This window comes from Pimephales promelas, chromosome 1 (assembly GCF_988280905.1).
Source record: "Pimephales promelas chromosome 1, fPimPro1.hap1.1, whole genome shotgun sequence".
In the NCBI taxonomy this organism is placed as follows: domain Eukaryota; kingdom Metazoa; phylum Chordata; class Actinopteri; order Cypriniformes; family Leuciscidae; genus Pimephales; species Pimephales promelas.
In genome coordinates this window covers 1,778,476-1,790,315 of record NC_142769.1, presented here as the reverse complement: position 1 = coordinate 1,790,315, position 11,840 = coordinate 1,778,476, and positions in this window count along the sequence as shown.

The following is an 11,840-nucleotide window of genomic DNA, read 5'->3' as shown; positions in this document are numbered from 1 at the left end:
TTTCGTTTTCGGGCGAAAAATCAAGTTTCTCCAATCTTCTCAAAACTCTGGATTATGATAGAGGGCCGCGAGACTTCGACCTGAGCGCAAAAATGGAGGCTCTAGACCCTTCCAGAGCTGAGATATGGAAACTCAAAATTTCGACCCGAAAAAAAAACGACAGTGTTACCCCTTACGTTTTTTTTCGTTTTCGGGCGAAAAATCAAGTTTCTCCAATCTTCTCAAAACTCTGGATTATGATAGAGGGCCGCGAGACTTCGACCTGAGCGCAAAAATGGAGGCTCTAGACCCTTCCAGAGCTGAGATATGGAAACTCAAAATTTCGACCCGAAAAAAAAACGACAGTGTTACCCCTTACGTTTTTTTTCGTTTTCGGGCGAAAAATCAAGTTTCTCAAATCTTCTCAAAACTCTGGATTATGATAGAGGGCCGCGAGACTTCGACCTGAGCGCAAAAATGGAGGCTCTAGACCCTTCCAGAGCTGAGATATGGAAACTCAAAATTTCGACCCGAAAAAAAAACGACAGTGTTACCCCTTACGTTTTTTTTCGTTTTCGGGCGAAAAATCAAGTTTCTCAAATCTTCTCAAAACTCTGGATTATGATAGAGGGCCGCGAGACTTCGACCTGAGCGCAAAAATGGAGGCTCTAGACCCTTCCAGAGCTGAGATATGGAAACTCAAAATTTCGACCCGAAAAAAAAACGACAGTGTTACCCCTTACGTTTTTTTTCGTTTTCGGGCGAAAAATCAAGTTTCTTCAATCTTCTCAAAACTCTGGATTATGATAGAGGGCCGCGAGACTTCGACCTGAGCGCAAAAATGGAGGCTCTAGACCCTTCCAGAGCTGAGATATCGAAATTCAAAATTTCGACCCGAAAAAAAAACGACAGTGTTACCCCTTTTGTTTTTTTTCGTTTTCGGGAGAAAAATTAAGTTTCTCCAATCTTCTCAAAACTCTGGATTATGATAGAGGGCTGTGAGACTTTGGCCTGAGCGCAAAAATGGAGGCTCTAGACCCTTCCAGAGCTGAGATATGGAAACTCAAAATTTCGACCCGAAAAAAAAACGACAGTGTTACCCCTTACGTTTTTTTTCGTTTTCGGGCGAAAAATCAAGTTTCTCCAATCTTCTCAAAACTCTGGATTATGATAGAGGGCCGCGAGACTTTGACCTGAGCGCAAAAATGGAGGCTCTAGACCCTTCCAGAGCTGAGATATGGAAACTCAAAAATTCGACCCGAAAAAAAAACGACAGTGTTACCCCTTACGTTTTTTTTTCGTTTTCGGGCGAAAAATCAAGTTTCTCCAATCTTCTCAAAACTCTGGATTATGATAGAGGGCCGCGAGACTTTGACCTGAGAGCAAAAATGGAGGCTCTAGACCCTTCCAGAGCTGAGATATGGAAACTCAAAAATTCGACCCGAAAAAAAAACGACAGTGTTACCCCTTACGTTTTTTTTCGTTTTCGGGCGAAAAATCAAGTTTCTCCAATCTTCTCAAAACTCTGGATTATGATAGAGGGCCGCGAGACTTCGACCTGAGCGCAAAAATGGAGGCTCTAGACCCTTCCAGAGCTGAGATATCGAAACTCAAAATTTCGACCCGAAAAAAAAACCGACAGTGTTGCCCCTTACGTTTTTTTTCGTTTTCGGGTGAAAAATCAAGTTTCTCCAATCTTCTCAAAACTCTGGATTATAATAGAGGGCCGCGAGACTTCGACCTGAGCGCAAAAATGGAGGCTCTAGACCCTTCCAGAGCTGAGATATGGAAACTCAAAATTTCGACCCGAAAAAAAAACGACAGTGTTACCCCTTACGTTTTGTTTCGTTTTCGGGCGAAAAATCAAGTTTCTCCAATCTTCTCAAAACTCTGGATTATGATAGAGGGCCGCGAGACTTTGACCTGAGCGCAAAAATGGAGGCTCTAGACCCTTCCAGAGCTGAGATATGGAAACTCAAAATTTCGACCCGAAAAAAAAACGACAGTGTTACCCCTTACGTTTTTTTTCGTTTTTGGGCGAAAAATCAAGTTTCTCCAATCTTCTCAAAACTCTGGATTATGATAGAGGGCCGCGAGACTTTGGCCTGAGCACATTGGAGGCTCTAGACCCTTCCAGAGCCGAGATATGGAAACTCAAAATTTCGACCCGAAAAAAAACGACAGTGTTACCGCTTACGTTTTTTTTCGTTTTTGGGCGAAAAATCAAGTTTCTCCAATCTTCTCAAAACTCTGGATTATGATAGAGGGCCGCGAGACTTTGGCCTGAGCGCAAAAATGGAGGCTCTAGACCCTTCCAGAGCCGAGATATGGAAACTCAAAATTTCGACCCGAAAAAAAACGACAGTGTTACCCCTTACGTTTTTTTTTTCGTTTTTGGGCGAAAAATCAAGTTTCTCCAATCTTCTCAAAACTCTGGATTATGATAGAGGGCCGCGAGACTTTGGCCTGAGCGCAAAAATGGAGGCTCTAGACCCTTCCAGAGCTGAGATATGGAAACTCAAAATTTCGACCCGAAAAAAAAACGACAGTGTTACCCCTTACGTTTTTTTTCGTTTTCGGGCGAAAAATCAAGTTTCTCCAATCTTCTCAAAACTCTGGATTATGATAGAGGGCCGCGAGACTTCGACCTGAGCGCAAAAATGGAGGCTCTAGACCCTTCCAGAGCTGAGATATGGAAACTCAAAATTTCGACCCGAAAAAAAAACGACAGTGTTACCCCTTACGTTTTTTTTCGTTTTCGGGCGAAAAATCAAGTTTCTCCAATCTTCTCAAAACTCTGAATTATGATAGAGGGCCGCGAGACTTCGACCTGAGCGCAAAAATGGAGGCTCTAGACCCTTCCAGAGCTGAGATATCGAAATTCAAAATTTCGACCCGAAAAAAAAACGACAGTGTTACCCCTTTTGTTTTGTTTTTTGTTTTCGGGAGAAAAATTAAGTTTCTCCAATCTTCTCAAAACTCTGGATTATGATAGAGGGCTGTGAGACTTTGGCCTGAGTGCAAAAATGGAGGCTCTAGACCCTTCCAGAGCTGAGATATGGAAACTCAAAATTTCGACCCGAAAAAAAACGACAGTGTTACCGCTTACGTTTTTTTTCGTTTTCGGGCGAAAAATCAAGTTTCTCCAATCTTCTCAAAACTCTGGATTATGATAGAGGGCCGCGAGACTTCGACCTGAGCGCAAAAATGGAGGCTCTAGACCCTTCCAGAGCTGAGATATGGAAACTCAAAATTTCGACCCGAAAAAAAAACGACAGTGTTACCCCTTACGTTTTTTTTCGTTTTCGGGCGAAAAATCAAGTTTCTCCAATCTTCTCAAAACTCTGGATTATGATAGAGGGCCGCGAGACTTTGACCTGAGCGCAAAAATGGAGGCTCTAGACCCTTCCAGAGCTGAGATATGGAAACTCAAAAATTCGACCCGAAAAAAAAACGACAGTGTTACCCCTTACGTTTTTTTTTCGTTTTCGGGCGAAAAATCAAGTTTCTCCAATCTTCTCAAAACTCTGGATTATGATAGAGGGCCGCGAGACTTCGACCTGAGCGCAAAAATGGAGGCTCTAGACCCTTCCAGAGCTGAGATGTGGAAACTCAAAATTTCGACCCGAAAAAAAAACGACAGTGTTACCCCTTAAGTTTTTTTTCGTTTTCGGGCGAAAAATCTAGTTTCTCCAATCTTCTCAAAACTCTGGATTATGATAGAGGGCCGCGAGACTTTGGCCTGAGCGCAAAAATGGAGGCTCTAGACCCTTCCAGAGCCGAGATATGGAAACTCAAAATTTCGACCCGAAAAAAAACGACAGTGTTACCGCTTACGTTTTTTTTCGATTTTGGGCGAAAAATCAAGTTTCTCCAATCTTCTCAAAACTCTGGATTATGATAGAGGGCCGCGAGACTTTGGCCTGAGCGCAAAAATGGAGGCTCTAGACCCTTCCAGAGCCGAGATATCGAAACTCAAAATTTCGACCCGAAAAAAAAAAAACGACAGTGTTACCCCTTACGTTTTTTTTCGTTTTCGGGCGAAAAATCAAGTTTCTCCAATCTTCTCAAAACTCTGGATTATGATAGAGGGCCGCGAGACTTCGACCTGAGCGCAAAAATGGAGGCTCTAGACCCTTCCAGAGCTGAGATATGGAAACTCAAAATTTCGACCCGAAAAAAAAACGACAGTGTTACCCCTTACGTTTTTTTTCGTTTTCGGGCGAAAAATCAAGTTTCTCAAATCTTCTCAAAACTCTGGATTATGATAGAGGGCCGCGAGACTTCGACCTGAGCGCAAAAATGGAGGCTCTAGACCCTTCCAGAGCTGAGATATGGAAACTCAAAATTTCGACCCGAAAAAAAAAACGACAGTGTTACCCCTTACGTTTTTTTTCGTTTTCGGGCGAAAAATCAAGTTTCTCCAATCTTCTCAAAACTCTGGATTATGATAGAGGGCCGCGAGACTTCGACCTGAGCGCAAAAATGGAGGCTCTAGACCCTTCCAGAGCTGAGATATCGAAATTCAAAATTTCGACCCGAAAAAAAAACGACAGTGTTACCCCTTTTGTTTTTTTTCGTTTTCGGGAGAAAAATTAAGTTTCTCCAATCTTCTCAAAACTCTGGATTATGATAGAGGGCCGCGAGACTTTGGCCTGAGCGCAAAAATGGAGGCTCTAGACCCTTCCAGAGCCGAGATATGGAAACTCAAAATTTCGACCCGAAAAAAAAACGACAGTGTTACCCCTTACGTTTTTTTTCGTTTTTGGGCGAAAAATCAAGTTTCTCCAATCTTCTCAAAACTCTGGATTATGATAGAGGGCCGCGAGACTTTGGCCTGAGCGCAAAAATGGAGGCTCTAGACCCTTCCAGAGCTGAGATATGGAAACTCAAAATTTCGACCCGAAAAAAAAACCACAGTGTTACCCCTTACGTTTTTTTTCGTTTTCGGGCGAAAAATCAAGTTTCTCCAATCTTCTCAAAACTCTGGATTATGATAGAGGGCCGCGAGACTTCGACCTGAGCGCAAAAATGGAGGCTCTAGACCCTTCCAGAGCTGAGATATGGAAACTCAAAATTTCGACCCGAAAAAAAAAACGACAGTGTTACCCCTTACGTTTTTTTTCGTTTTCGGGCGAAAAATCAAGTTTCTCCAATCTTCTCAAAACTCTGGATTATGATAGAGGGCCGCGAGACTTCGACCTGAGCGCAAAAATGGAGGCTCTAGACCCTTCCAGAGCTGAGATATGGAAACTCAAAATTTCGACCCGAAAAAAAAACGACAGTGTTACCCCTTACGTTTTTTTTCGTTTTCGGGCGAAAAATCAAGTTTCTCAAATCTTCTCAAAACTCTGGATTATGATAGAGGGCCGCGAGACTTCGACCTGAGCGCAAAAATGGAGGCTCTAGACCCTTCCAGAGCTGAGATATCGAAATTCAAAATTTCGACCCGAAAAAAAAACGACAGTGTTACCCCTTTTGTTTTTTTCGTTTTCGGGAGAAAAAATAAGTTTCTCCAATCTTCTCAAAACTCTGGATTATGATAGAGGGCTGTGAGACTTTGGCCTGAGTGCAAAAATGGAGGCTCTAGACCCTTCCAGAGCTGAGATATGGAAACTCAAAATTTCGACCCGAAAAAAAAACGACAGTGTTACCCCTTACGTTTTTTTTCGTTTTCGGGCGAAAAATCAAGTTTCTCCAATCTTCTCAAAACTCTGGATTATGATAGAGGGCCGCGAGACTTTGACCTGAGCGCAAAAATGGAGGCTCTAGACCCTTCCAGAGCTGAGATATGGAAACTCAAAAATTCGACCCGAAAAAAAAACGACAGTGTTACCCCTTACGTTTTTTTTCGTTTTCGGGCGAAAAATCAAGTTTCTCCAATCTTCTCAAAACTCTGGATTATGATAGAGGGCCGCGAGACTTTGGCCTGAGCGCAAAAATGGAGGCTCTAGACCCTTCCAGAGCTGAGATATCGAAACTCAAAATTTCGACCCGAAAAAAAACGACAGTGTTACCCCTTACGTTTTTTTTTTCGTTTTTGGGCGAAAAATCCAGTTTCTCCAATCTTCTCAAAACTCTGGATTATGATAGAGGGCCGCGAGACTTTGGCCTGAGCGCAAAAATGGAGGCTCTAGACCCTTCCAGAGCTGAGATATGGAAACTCAAAATTTCGACCCAAAAAAAAAAACGACAGTTTTTTTTCGTTTTCGGGCGAAAAATCAAGTTTCTCCAATCTTCTCAAAACTCTGGATTATGATAGAGGGCCGCGAGACTTCGACCTGAGCGCAAAAATGAAGGCTCTAGACCCTTCCAGAGCTGAGATATGGAAACTCAAAATTTCGACCCAAAAAAAAAACGACAGTGTTACCCCTTACGTTTTTTTTCGTTTTCGGGCGAAAAATCAAGTTTCTCCAATCTTCTCAAAACTCTGGATTATGATAGAGGGCCGCGAGACTTCGACCTGAGCGCAAAAATTGAGGCTCTAGACCCTTCCAGAGCTGAGATATGGAAACTCAAAATTTCGACCCAAAAAAAAAACGACAGTGTTACCCCTTACGGTTTTTTTCGTTTTCGGGCGAAAAATCAAGTTTCTCCAATCTTCTCAAAACTCTGGATTATGATAGAGGGCCGCGAGACTTCGACCTGAGCGCAAAAATGGAGGCTCTAGACCCTTCCAGAGCTGAGATATGGAAACTCAAAATTTCGACCCAAAAAAAAAAACGACAGTGTTACCCCTTACGTTTTTTTTCGTTTTCGGGCGAAAAATCAAGTTTCTCCAATCTTCTCAAAACTCTGGATTATGATAGAGGGCCGCGAGACTTCGACCTGAGCGCAAAAATGGAGGCTCTAGATCCTTCCAGAGCTGAGATATTGAGATCTCATGTAGCATTTATGCCATTATAAATATGTCAATTTCTCAGCTCTGGAAGGGTCTAGAGCCTCCATTTTGGCCCTCAGGAATAAGTCTTTATATTTCCTGCTTTATATTGTGGGGTGAAGTGTGACCAGGATCTGGTTTTAAAGAGATTCACACACTGACTGCGGTGTGTGTGTGTGCGTGTGCACCTGTTGTCTGGTCTAGTACACAGTAGTGCAGTGCCCGATCAGTGCTGTGTGTAATAAGCCCAGCATTGTTTATGTGGATGAGTCCATGTTGGCACTGATTGTGTCCTCTTCACATCCGTTCCTCCACTCCTCCAGCACCTGACTGCCAACACTCACTTCAGTCCCTAATATGAAGACATGTTGTGATGGATCCGTGTCAATATCGGGATTCTGATAACACCTGGTTTGGCCAATACATCCTTTAACATTCCCAGTTATTTAAGCCTCTAAATGTGTGTGTTGTGTACCGTTATAACCGATCTTCAGGCAGTTTCATGGGATTTATGTAACACGTTGGCCCCCCCTTTTTTTGTAGGGAAAGTGTTGGATATTTATAATGGCATAAATGTTAAGTGGGATCTCCATATCTCTGCTCTGGAAGGGTCTAGAGCCTCCATTTTTGCACTCAGGTCTAAGTCTCATGGCCCTCTATCAGAATCCAGAGTTTCGAGAAGATCAGAGAAACTGTGGTACCCCTTTCGTTTTTTTTTTTTCGGGCGAAAAATTAAGTTTCTCCAATCTTCTCAAAACTCTGGATTCTGATAGAGGGCCATGAGACTTAGACCTGAGTGCAAAAATGGAGGCTCTAGACCCTTCCAGAGCTGAGATATCGAAACTCAAAAATTCGACCCGAAAAAAAAACGACAGTGGTACCCCTTTCGTTTTTTTTTTTTCGGCCGAAAAATTAAGTTTCTCCAATCTTCTCAAAACTCTGGATTCTGATAGAGGGCCATGAGACTTAAACCTGAGTGCAAAAATGGAGGCTCTAGACCTTTCCAGAGCTGAGATATCGAAACTCAAAAATTCGACCCAAAAAAAAAAAAACGACAGTGGTACCCCTTTCGTTTTTTGTTTTTTTTCGGGCGAAAAATTAAGTTTCTCCAATCTTCCCAAAACTCTGGATTTTGATAGAGGGCCATGGGACTTAAACCTGAGTGCAAAAATGGAGGCTCTAGACCCTTCCAGAGCTGAGATATTGACATATTTATAATGGCATAAATGCTACATGGGATCTCAATTCTCAGCTCTGGAAGGGTCTAGAGCCTCCATTTTTGCACTAAGGTCTAAGTCTCATGGCCCTCTATCAGAATCCAGAGTTTCGAGAAGATTAGAGCAACTCAAAATTTCGACCCGAAAAAAAAAAAAAAACGACAGTGGTACCCCTTTCGTTTTTTTTTTCGGGTGAAAAATTAAGTTTCTCCAATCTTCTCAAAACTCTGGATTTTGATAGAGGGCCATGAGACTTAGACCTGAGTGCCAAAATGGAGGCTCTAGACCCTTCCTGAGCTGAGATATTGAGATCCCACTAGCATTTATGCCATTATAAAAATCTCAAGATATGGAAGGATCTAGAGCCTCCGTTTTACATAACAATACATTACGCATACAATAACGAACGCCATAGAAGAAGTCATCTTAAAGGCATATCTATATGTCATGAACACTACTGAACACTAGGTGGCCGTTACAGAGTTCCATCTTTTGGACATTCATCATACCGCATTGCTTTTCATTTCTTGTCCTCAAAACAGGGCACTAATCTGTTTATTTTTAAGTGTTTGTAGTATTATTTTATACGGAAATCAATTATTTATAATTATTAGTTCTATTAACAAACTAATTATATGAAACTATTATCAGTAGACTACAAATAAACTGGTTTTATGCCTTTATTAGTAAATGAAATCTAAGCCTTTATTAATATACTTTATTATTTTTAAGACATATATAAAAATTCCTTCTATATTTCTTTTCACCCCACTGTACTCCACTACAGGCGACTGCACGTACGGAATTGACACTTGGTTATTGTCATTTCACCATATTTTTGAACAGAAACATTACTGTGTATTTTCAGTTTTAATTTATATTTCCATCGTAAGTTTGGTATTAAATTTAATTTAGAAGTGGTATTAAAAAGTCTTAAAAAGTCTTAAATTTAAATTGTTGATACCTGTAGCCACCCTGATTACATTTCTGAACGTTGTTGATGAACATCATTTCCAAAGGACGAGGCTTATGCTGTTTGTTAAATCTCTCTTATTTCTAGAAATTCAATCATCATACGAACTCACTCAGTTTCTGTGACTTGCATATTTTTACATATATTACAGTTTTTTTTTTAATCTGAAACTTTTCTATATTTAACTGTAAATTGAAAAGGCCATTCAAACTTTAAAGGTGCAGTAATTTTTTCATTGTGATGGAGATTCAAGTCATATCACTCTTCGTAAAAAATAAAAATGGAATTTTAACAATTAATTCCAGTAAAAGCAAATGTTATTTTTGATAATTGTGTGTGTGAACTCTCTAGAACCTGTGCTCTTCATACCCAATTGGAAAAGCAATACAATTTGCTTTAAGCAAAGTTAAACCAGTGACCTTCTGTGACTGTGGCCACACCAAATGACACTGCAATAAAAATGGCTGTTAATGGCATACATACTACTATTAATGTTTTATTTTCAGTATAGTATGGTAAATATTGTGTGCATGCTACAAATATATTCAGTACGCATTGAATAACTGGATGGTCTGCAATAGAACAAAATCGCGCTGCGGGAAGGCAGAACGGGAAACCCAGGCTACATTTTTACAGTGTATGGATAGCAGATTGTTATATTCAGATAGACTTCTCAGAGGTTACTTAAATGGATAGTTCACTTTGAAGTTAATTTTTGATATGTTTTATCTTACCTCAAGAGCATCCAAGATGTAAGTGTCTTTGTTTCCACAGTATTTTCAATTTTGATATTTTTCAGTCATATTTGTCAGTCATACAATGCAGATTTAGGGGGTTCACCTCGAAGAGCATGCACAGAGAAGACAAAATTAAACATGATTTAATGACTCAAAAATGTAAATACATAGTGATGGCCTGAGACACGAAATGAGCGGTTTATGTGAGAAAACGATTAACCGTATTTATGTCGTTTTTACCTCGTGTAACCACAGCCATGTCCAACCGTGTTTCAAAAATAATGATAGAAATAATGTCTCTTTTGTGTTAGAAAAATAAATATACAAATATTAAATAACTAAAATAAATATCTCCAAATTGAACAAAAATAGCTCTCACAAACTTACAAAAACGAACTTACAAAATATATATCTTTATCCTGTTTTTCTTCGTCATCCTCCAATTGTTTGCCCATCTACATTTTACTGTAAAGCTGATCTCTCCCAGCATTTTGTTTTTGAAAACCAGGACATTTTCATCACTTTATAAGAAACAGAACTGTAAGTCACCCAATAATACATGAATGTATAGCCGTAGACTTTAGTCTGTGTTGATGTCTTAAATAAAGTTACATCAAGATCAAATCACCAGAGTGCAATGACATAAAACTATAGATGAGAAGTACTTTAAATTGTAATGTACTCGATCAAAGAAATTGGGAACAAGACCATAAAATTGTCAGTACACAAATACACACTACGTGTTCAACTAAACAAATCACCATCGGCTTTGGGTTACCTCATGGAAACGTCTTTTTTCCATTAGTCAAACCGCACCTTTACTCCTCGGAGAGGCGCGTTCCTTGTGTTGTAATGATAAGACTTCCAAATCAACATGGAAAATCCTTGTTTGTAACAAAATCTGAGGAGGATTTAGAAACAAATAGACCCAATCTTCAGAGAACGCCACCTGTGTTGTTGCCACAGATTCTACTCATCTACGTCACACTATTAACTAAAAGAGCACGGGATAGGGATCACAAATTGTGTATTACATTTATATTGAAGATTTAAATGAATAGGTCAACCAAAATATACTGTTTTGTCTGCAGTTATTCAGTCATGTTGCACCAAACTCTCTCACACACGCACGCGCGCGCTCACAAACACAAATAAATATGCAAAGCTTGTAAACAAAACATGTTCCATAAATTCAGTAACTGCTAGCAAGAGAAGTGTGAAAATTATCGAATATTTGTAATTTTTATGAATATCATCTTAATTGTGACTATCGTTTCCTCCGGGCTGATTTGTGCAACGTGATTTTTTATATTTTTTTTATATTTTTTTTATATTACGCTATTCTCTGTGCTCGCCATCATGCTAACTGGTTATATAACGCGTGACCCAGTCCTTCCTCCATGGCGGATGCTCTCAGGTTCTGTCAGGAGTGCGAGTGGGCTTCAGCGAGTGACTGTTACCCTGACCTGGGTTATTCATGGGCCTGGACTTCGCCTGAGGCGTTGGACAGACCTGTTCTCTCACGGGTGAAGTGTGTGACGCTCAGGAACCGTGACCCGCTAGACTTCATGACACTAAACACAGATGTGAGGAGAATATGGACGCCTGAGGTTTCAGAGATTCAGACTGACATCACCATCAAAACATTATTGAGACTTTAACAAAGTTCACTGCAACCGAGTCTTCTTTCTGTAAAAAAATAGATAAGATAGATAGATAATTAGAGATACATAGATAGATAAATTATAGAGAGACAGATCATTATAGATAGATAGATAATTAAAGAGATAGATAGAAATCTAGGTAGATAGATAAAATAACTAATAGACTAAATAACTGAATTTGAAATCTATTTATCCATCCATCCATCCATCCATCCATCTATCTATCTATCTATCTATCTATCTATCTATCTATCTATCCATCTATCTATCTATCCAATTATCCATCCATCCATCTATATATATCCATCCATCCATCCATCCATCCATCCATCCATCTATCTATCTATCTATCTATCTATCTATCTATCTATCTATCTATCTATCTATCTA